This window comes from Thermobia domestica, chromosome 1, assembly GCF_964235325.1.
Source record: "Thermobia domestica chromosome 1, izTheDome1.hap1.1, whole genome shotgun sequence".
NCBI classification, from domain to species: Eukaryota; Metazoa; Arthropoda; class Insecta; order Zygentoma; family Lepismatidae; genus Thermobia; species Thermobia domestica.
This window is the reverse complement of record NC_137454.1, coordinates 82378398-82388634: the sequence shown is the minus strand read 5'-3', so window position 1 is coordinate 82388634 and position 10237 is coordinate 82378398. Positions and strand designations below refer to the sequence as shown.

Sequence of the window (10237 nt, the reverse complement as noted above, 5' to 3'; positions counted from 1 at the left end):
TGTGGTTCTCCATGGTGCACTCTCACATGATCCTGTTCGACAACACACTGTCTCCTGACTTACTGGGTAGCTCAGCCTGTTTTCTGAGCAATTACGAAGTTTGTGACATCTAATAGTGTCAGTGATTTATGAAAGCGTTGGTCGTTCTTGAGAATGGTTTCACACCAGATGTAAAATTGGGCATTTCAGTCGCACCAACCCTATACACAACAAAATGAATATTTTATAAAATACATACTTGGTGGTTGACGTACACATTTAACTAACACTGTTTCAAGAGTAGTGTCAGATTTAAGTATTCACTCTGTATTAAGATTATTATTAATAATATTTTAATTGTTGTACGATGTTAATACGCTACATGATGTTATAGCAAGCCAGTATGAAACCATTGTAAACGAGAAATATTAACAATAAAGCTTGGTAAGGCTGCTGGAACCATATTTGAAGGTACTCTTTGTGCATTCTCCTACTTAAACTCAGGAAATAACCCAAGCAGAATGATGACTACAGGATTTGAATCCGGGACTTCATATTGACGAAATCAAAACCTTAATTGTTCATCTGTATGTATTTGCACTTGAAAATAAATTCAAGGATTTAGTAGCAGAGCGCTTACCTCTGGTACTATAGGTTTTTGGTTCAACCCAGGCCCATAGCCAGCCCAAAAATATACGAGGGTGGTAGAAGTTACGGGGGGCCCGATCTAACCATATTATATAGTTCATTTGCAAACCTACCGTGAAAATTTTAAGGGGCCAGTAGAAATTTAGGAGGGGCGGACTCTCAGCCCCTCGTGGATACGGGCCTGATTCAACCCCAGGCTATGGAACTCGTGGTGAACAATATCGCATTTACATATTTATTCGGGATTCTTCCGTTTCCTCTTTCTCCTTCCATCAATTGCTTCATAACCATTAGTTTGTGTCTGTCACCTATAGCTTAAAAAAATAAAACTTTTAACAATGTTTTTTTTTTATTTATTTTTGAAAATAAAAACAAAATACTTGAAGAAACATTACTAGTTTCTAAAAAAAAAAAAAATGTCACTATATACTACTAGTCAACAAGAAGAAGAGTTAAGAACAAAATAATGATGCAAGGAATACCTGGCATTGGTATTTAAACCGCTAAAGAAAAGAAGTAGGTTGTCAACTTTCGAATGTATTCTTCCGAGGACAATTAACATAACAAACAAACATTAGAACAAACAGCTAAGATTTCACTTCCTGTTCTCGAACTTTTTCTTTCTTTTTTCATACAGTTGAATACACTGTAAGAACAGAAACACTTTTGCTTTCTACTATATAAGCAACTACTTGTTAAAGAGGCAGTGATTCATTTTTTACAAACACAATTTTTCAGGCGGTTCAGAAGAGTGAACGAAGAGAAAACAAATGAGATTCCAATATGTAAGTATAAAACCTAATATTATTATTTTGGATTGTTTGATCGATCGATCGTCGATCTATCTATCTACGTATATATATATAATTCTTTAGAAGTGTTTTATATGTAGTTGGTTGATTTGGAGCTTTTAACGTCCTTTTCTCAGCAATGAGGCTATATAAAACGTGGATTTACGACTACACATATGCTGGCACTGGGAATCGAACTCAGGATTACCCGGATAACATAGCGAAGTTGAAGTTCTTAAATTCGAGAAGGGCGACAATATTCATAGCATTTCAGTAAATTCAAAGTATGGTCAACGACAAATTGAAGGTATCTTGCTAAATGATATATATATATATATATATATATATATATATATATATATATATATGCGTGTGTGTGTGTGTGTGAAGACCTGAAGTAAATTTCAATCTAAGTGCCATTTTCTGAAGTTTCAAGTTATAACCGGAATGATAGTCTATGGGCCAAGCCAGTTTAAGTGTATTCGGATCTAAGCGCCAAACCTGTGCATAGTCGTGCAGATCATTGCATATATATATATATATATATATATATATATATATATATATATATATATATATATATATATATATATATATATATATATATGGGGGGGGGGGACAAGATAGTTCAGTGGTAGCCAGCTTGGTGTAGTCGAATAGTCTGAGGTGTTAGACTGACGAGCGAAACCTATCAAAGGCTTGAATATATCTGAAGAGCATGACCATTTTTAATTGTCCTCCATGTTTTTGTGTTCGTGTCACTGTCGAGTTTGCTAGTTATAAAAAATGTAAGCAAGAGAAAGTATGACTTTTTTAAAGAAAAAAGGGTAAAGCGTTTACTTTTGAATTGAGAGGTCCCTGATTCGACTCCAGACCATGAGTTTATGGTGGAAAATGTGTTAATGAGGGAGGGTTCTCCCATTTTCATTTCAACAATTATTTCCTATTCATTCACTTTCATTTACCACCTGTCTTTTAGCCTAAAGGATAGAAATTAAAGATTTATTTTTTTTAAAATTATTGTGAATATTCTCACTTACTAAAAATACTCGTGCCTATATTGTGCTGCCAGTTATTGCCAATCCTTTATATTTATTTTATTACGAAATGAGCTCCACGTTTACCACCATTCTCAACACACTTTCTTGAACGTTGCACTTGTTTTTTTTTTTGTTTTTTTTCGAATTATTTTCAACATATGAGTATCCAGAGTAATAGTTACAACAGATATCATCCTCGGAGATAATCCAAATCGCAAACTTCCACAATAATCATTTCATTTTTCAAAAATTCTTACACAATAAAACCACGATCAAAATTACGGCAGTGTCCCTTTTCTCAGGCTACTTACTCTCACCACATCATCCAACTGCTGCAATTATCAGAAAAAAATATTACAATTAGTTCCACTATCCAATATCAATCAATTATAATGAGGGAACACCATAGCCTGTTTGAATTGAGTTTTTGTATTGCGTCCTTATGCTACATCAAAATTATGAATAACTGGACCTAAAAGGTTTGTCCGAGAAGTAAGACTGATTTTTCGTCGCCAAAACGTGAAGGACGGGGATGTTACTACGCTGGTTGGGTGGCCTTAGCTACCAGCGCGCCAGTTGCCTCCAAGCCTTCACGAAGTGTAGATCGAGTTTAAGGTGAACCTCTTTCAAGATGCCTTGTCATCTCCACAATGAATCGTTTGTTAGAGCAGCGTTACGCGGTGAAATTTTGCGTCAAACTGAGTAAAACAGCGAGTGAGACCCATGACATGATCAAGACTGCTTATGGTAGTGATACCATGGGTCGCCTGGAAAAAGTCCGCATGAGTAACTCGAAAATGAAATTGATTGACTGCAAAAGAGTGGTTCACAGAGAGTTTGTACTGCCTGGTCAGACTATGAACGCTGCATTCTACGTGGAAGTACTTGAAAGACTCAGAAAATGAGTTGCCCGCGTCCGTCCAGCAATCGCTGGATCATGGAAGCTTCATCACGACAATGCGCCAAGCCACACCGCCTTTACTTTCCTGGACTTCCTGACCAAACAAGGCATCACATAGCTTCCTCAGCCACTCTTCAGCCCAGATGTCGCTCCTGTAGACTTCTTCCTCTTCCCTCGACTAGAAGGGTCATGAAAGGACAGCACCATGGCTCGGTCCAGGCCATCCAAGAGGCCGTAACGAAGGAGCTGAAGAACATTCCAGGGAGCCTTCAATGATTAGTAGAGTCGCTGGAAACGTTGTGTTGATGCAGAAGGAGCATATTTTGAAAATTATTAAGTCGATGTGTCAAAATTATGAATAACTTAAAAAAAAATCACTCGTACTACTTTCCGGACAAACCGTGTATTAACATGTGCTTCGAACTACGACCAGAGATTGACTCCGTTGGGAGTTGGTGACTGGCTGTCTATCATGCAAGATCAACTCTTACAGTTTATAGGCCATTTCCTACTACGCTATCCCGTCTCCACGGGAATTGGATTATAAGACTGGCAACTCACATTTGATTGCCTTTTTACAACTACAGCGTATTTACATGAGACGTTAAATTTACTTTATTCTAAAGGTGTAATATAAGAACAAATTCTGGCCCTTGGAAGCAAACCTGAATTATTAACAAAGCAACATAGATAATGGTTTCGTTCTAAATTTATGTTTGATATATAAAAGTCTACACAATTCTGAAGCGTTTCATATATATTAACAAGTGATAGTTACGATTTTGAAACTGAAAAAAAAAAAAAAATCAAATATATATGTCTTACTAGAATTGACAACTGTTTAGCAAAACTTGCTTTCTTCAAAACAACACCAACAACGTTTGGGAGGTCATTCCTGCGCACCAAGATAAGACAAAAAGTATAGACCATCATGGGTTCGCAAATGCTTTCTTTCAGAGTTATAGCCTGCTGAAAACATGAAAAAATGAACTTTAAAGGTCCATAACTCCAAAACGCAACAATTTTTATAGAGTGAGTTTGGCTATGGGCATACAATTTGAAGTACTCACCAATTACTTCTATAAAAATTGTTGCGGGAGCACCTTAGGATTCTGAAACATAAATTTTTGGATAGGACACATATTAGTTCCTAAGTGAAGTCTTGACCCGACTACGGTAGCTCTCAATTTTGGAGCTATGGACCTTTTAAGTTCACTTTTTCATGTTTTCAGCAGCTTGTAACTCGGAAATGACGGATTTCTGCACCCAGGTTGTTCTATACTTTTTGTCTTATCTTGTGTCAGGAATCACCTCCCAAACGTTGTCGTTGTATATATAAATATATATATATATATATATATATATATATATATATATATATATATATATATATATATATATATATATATAAGTTGTATATATATATATATTTTAAATGTTTACATTTCGATGTGAATATTTTTAGTAAGAGGCTAAGTTACTTTAGCTTCAACTTAGAAATTTCGACTTTATCTTGTAATGTGTTTTTGAAAAAGTTTTTACCTTTTTTTCCTGAAAAAAAAAAAAAAAATGTTTCTTCAGAAAGGGAGTTCTGCAAAATCGGTCCATATTTTGTGTAAATAATAATACTAATGATCAAAATATTTATTTTTAAAACATTCAACCTTACACAAATGCAAATCATGTTCCTTAACCTTTCAGAGACTGTCTTAGCGACACGTAAGATCACGCCAGCCTTGAAATCGTTAATATCGATATGCTCTCTTGCAATGCTTTCAACTCTTACAAAATAAAGTACTCGTTTCGCTGCGACTATTGATTAAACGAAGTGAATACAGTACCATACCTTTGTATTCAGGGCATGGAGGCGTTATCACATTGAAAAAGGATTTCAAAGATTCTTCGAATTGAGCAAAATCAGAACTTTCAACTGTATTCTGTTAAGGAATACAAGTCTGAATTACTTGGTTTTGGTAATTAATCATATCAGTGAATGTATCATTATCGATTAATGAGACTAGCGATTCTAGTCTGTGATGAAACAAGAGATCAGAAAAATTGCCAACTCCAGAAATAGGCTTATTCTATCTGATGTTCGCAACGAGAGACCAAAGTTTATTTTAAAATATTATGCCTAACAACCAACAAATATCTATACATGTATTCACTTGGACTATTGGTATACGTCTGATATTTAGTGCTTACCGAAATTTTCAATGGGAAACGTCAGTTCATTTCCTTAAGTTGTTAGAATATACACATATTATGTCCACGATAAATTTAAAGTACTGGATGCAGAACTCCGAGCATAAAACTGTGTGGCAATGACAGGTAGAGGACTGTGGCAGCGATTACTGACCTCGACTAGGCATGCTCTAATGTCTTAGGAGCGACTTGCCATACATCTTTTGTAACACAAGAATTAGCATGTACACGTTTGAGTACCAATCATGTTTTGAATAACCACTTACCATACTAATTTCTACGAATCTTCATATTAAAATTTGTTTAAAACAAGCTTGATATAATGTTAATTATGCTTCCGCATTTTCATTCGTAATTTTACATAACACCCAATTACGTTGTTTCAGCATCAACTTTAGTATGTATGCACCATTATCAAACCTTTATGCTTTCATAGCAGTAATTATTTTATATAAAAAATCATGCGAGTTGCTGGACATTGTCTCCTAGGAAAATGAATTCCACTTTCATTTAAATAATTCGTCGCAAAACATTCCGTGAATCAAAAATCTTATCGCTATGACAGAACGATGACCGTATAGAAACAACTGACTACGGTTTTTATTGGCATCCATGTCCTAATATTGGTGTATGTGTGTGTTTAAACAAAGTTTTACGCACTAAAGGATGGAATGCAAAATCTTTGGAGTTTTCAATTTAAGAAACCTCAAAGCGATTTTATGAACCGCCTGACGGAGAGGATTTCACGAAAAGAAAAAAATTCGATACGAAAATATCGTCACATTGGTGGTACACCATAGACCATGTTGTCTTACAGTTAGTGCTAAATTCTACACGCAAATTCGCAGATTTTGATGTGTGGTCTCCTAATACGAAATGTGTTGTGGAAAATTGTTTTCACAGGATTTCTCGAGGTACTCTCATTCATCAGTCTTTTGTTACTCCGAGGATCCTAACCAAAAACGATAAAATTTAATTTAAAGTTATACATGTGCAATATTGCCGAGTTAGTTTCGTCGGGATTTATACAGTAGCTTATATGTATTTTGTATACTACAATCATTTACAAAGGATGTGAAGAAATATTATGCAGACATTTCTCTTTTAAATTAATACTATTTTATATTTTTTTTTGTGTTTACAATTTTTAAATTTATTTATTATTATAATTATTTATTGTTACTTAACAATGGTAAATTAATACATTATTAAATTTATTTAAATTTTATATTTCTACTTCTAGATTTTCTACATTGTCATGGCTTTCCTTTACATCACGGCGATTACTTCAGCATATGACCAGAGTATAGACTCAATTGACTCAGAAAAGGAGCACCTTCATCCGCATTCTGCGAGCTTGTTTTTCATGAAAATGAAGATGAAAAACAAGAAAAAGGCATACATACGCTGATTTCATTTTTTTTATATATATATTTCAAACAGCAATATCCAAGTAAGTAGAGTGGAAACTCATTATACAAAATAAACATAGGTTATTCTATGCCAAAAGAACAAAGAGATACCTTTACCCTCTCTGGTTTCTACGAAACTTCTTGGAGAGGTTAACTTTCACGTAAAACCTCTCTGCTAAGAACACTTTGCGCTGACCGAGCATTCGTGGAATATACAGTGATTTATCACATCGTCGTTTTTATTTATTTATTTATTTATTTATTTTTCTAGTTTCATTTAAGTTGGAGCAACAACTCAAAAAACATTGGAAAAGTGCAATTTAGAGAGAGAGAAAGAATTGTTCAAATGGCAAAACTTTTGTTCACAATGCTTCATGTTTCCTACTCCCACCCCTCTCAAAGGAGGTTCATTTTTTTTTTAAATCTGAATCCCCATATTTATTTGTAGCCATGAAAACTTTGGATGGAACTTTCATGTAGTCTGTTGATATTGAAGCCATAAGTGGACGGTATAGCCGAGTATTTACTTTAAGTCAGTTTTAAAAACTCTACGTACAGTTACGAGGACACAGCCATTTAAAAAGAGTTGCTAGTCAATTTTTTTCTTTTTCTGAACAGGATTGTCGAATATACTTATCATACTGAGCATATAGTTATATATAACGAGGTTTGTTAAAATAATAATAATAATAATAATAATAATAATAGACTAATGAAAAAACGGGTATCAAGGGTTGGAAGCAAGATATGAAAACTCGGAAGGTTGTCTTTTTAACATCTGTCAACCTTCTGGCACTTAGCAAACCATTTCCATTGATCTTTCCTGATAATGCGGGGCAAATCAGCTCGGTTATTTTCTGACACTGTCGTATAACTTCTACTTCTAAACTAATAGCTCATACAGTAAATTTTCTTCATAAATGTATTTCCACAAATATTCGAATATCATAGAAAGCCTATAGTAAATTTTACGCCGAAGAAACACTCTCCAATTAGTTTCGTGGAAGCGGATGGTAAATTCCTTGCTGTTCTAGCGTGGAGTAACCCATAATGCAAAGAATTATTAATATTTATTATTATTATTATTATTATTATTATTATTATTGGAAATAACAGAAGCCAAAATATGCCACAATTACAGATAATTTGGATAATAGTAAGTTATGGTTTTGTGTTGAATGCTTGACTTTCATGGTTTCTACAAGTTTCAAAAATAATGGAGAAAAAAAAATAACATTTGTGACAAAGCTCATAGTACTATTAAGGAAATCAAATAAGTGTCATGGAGAAACATACTCTAACAGCCTACCTTCTCAGAGGTACATTGGTACTAAGCCATTATTACTCTCTCCTTACTTCAAAAGTAATGCTTGAAAAACTGACGAAAACAACTGAACTGGTACTACTTTCAAATATCGTAATGGTACCTGCAGGCTTCGAAAATATTTTATGGAGGAGTCAATCGTTTGAATCGATGATTACAGAAAGAACGTGACACACTTTTTTTTCCTCAAATTTAGTTCATGAACTTTTCCGATTCTCTAGGAGCATGCGCAACTTAGTGTATAGAAAAGTCATAAGTCGAAGGGGTTATAACGCTTTAAATGTACACAGAACTATAGGTTGAGCGCAAGAAAGATCTGCAGTTTTTTTTTTTTCTTCTTTCTTAACTCTCAAAGCTATACAAAATAGACCCAGATGCTTTTAGCAATCATCGATTTATTTGTTTTAGCAAGTCATACACAGTGTTTGGCAAATGCGTCCTTTCATGCTACGGTTTATGATATCCTAAGTGTTAAAAGGAAGTTCAGAATTTTAACAATAAATTTAAGGGTTCTGAATTGATTACTTTTTAAAATTGGTTTTAAAGTAGAACTTTTGAATTGACAATCATACCGTATGACACTTCGGTTAGAATTACTGCAGAAAACAAAGAAAAAAAATGATGCAAGTATCATTCTATTTATCTAATAAAGCTGAGGAATATTTTGTTAACGGGATTCGTCGATCATTATATATAAACTGACCTGAAGGAAGACAAGTTCCAAGTAATATTTCTTCAGAACTCTTCAAGTCCCGTTTTCTAAAAATATCACACGATCTGTATATTTTTCCAAGTATTTGAATGAATCGATTTTTTCCCCCTTAATTATTCGCTCACAGTCAATTTCAATGGAGCACGAGCTTTAGTCTTCGACCTGAGATAAAATACAGCTGAGATAAAATACAGACCCTGCTGACTTGTATTTCCCCTTAACGTTAAATGCTCATTAACATAAGATACAGAACTTAGCAGTTCCTCTCTTACGAGCCAAATCATATTTATATATAGGCTACAATATCTTATGAGGTATTTTGAAGTTTATTAAAAATCTAGCTATATTTTACTATTACCATACAAATATTTACAAATTATTATCAATTTCTTTTTTCTTTCTTTTACAGTGAAAATTGCTGTTCAAGCAGATGCCATTTTCATCTTTACCTGAACATATTAAGCAATAAACAATGTTTTTATGCACAATTTCTGTTTTCAATTTTCATGTTGATTCTTATTATTATGCGAATTCTTGTTAATTATTTTATTATTTTACAAATATTGCAATCGTAACTTTTGAGGTTTAAGTATTTACACATGACACGATCGGGAGATAAGATTTTTATTTTCTCTTTCATTTCATATCTTCATTGTACCGTTTCAGAACTTACTGTTGCAGTAAATGTGAGGGAATGAGACGCAGACTTTGCAGTAATTCATTATTTTCGAACGTGACTGTGCAATCAAGTTCGATGAGATCACTAAACCAATGACACGCTTGTTCTGTGCATCAAGCTCATTGCGTAGTATCATAGGTTATTTTAAAACCTTCATTTCCTGGAAACATACTTTGCAATGGAGCTCCTTCATGTGTTTTGTCATTATAATATACTGTAACTCATTAATAAGGGAAGTTATACGAGGCTTCTTGGAAAAGTATCCGATCATGGTCCCGGAAAACGGCGAATGAAAGTAACGCCATCTACAGGGTAAAAACATTACGGACTCCTCCCTTCCGTGACACAAAGGCCAACCTACGCCATGTAGTTTTCTCAAACATAAAAAAAAAGTCGGATACCTTTTCAACTGGCCTAGTATCTGAACTACATAATCGAACATGAATTGAAATTTTATAGAATTCAAATGTTATTTTGAAAATATCTTTCATTAGTGTAGTTTTCCATTTTAAAGCGAAGGGAAAACATTAAGAAGAAATGAAGATA

The 10237-nt window shown here is 34.0% G+C and overlaps 1 long non-coding RNA gene across 1 annotated transcript; it reads left to right on the top strand.

The window, feature by feature from the left end:
* The first annotated feature begins 1156 nt into the window (after window positions 1-1156).
* On the top strand, window positions 1157-9957 carry LOC145686563 (uncharacterized). Its single transcript, XR_014131620.1, has 3 exons — window positions 1157-1412; window positions 6808-7017; window positions 9422-9957. It is a non-coding gene; the product is annotated as an uncharacterized LOC145686563 (long non-coding RNA).
* The last annotated feature ends 280 nt before the right edge of the window (window positions 9958-10237 follow it).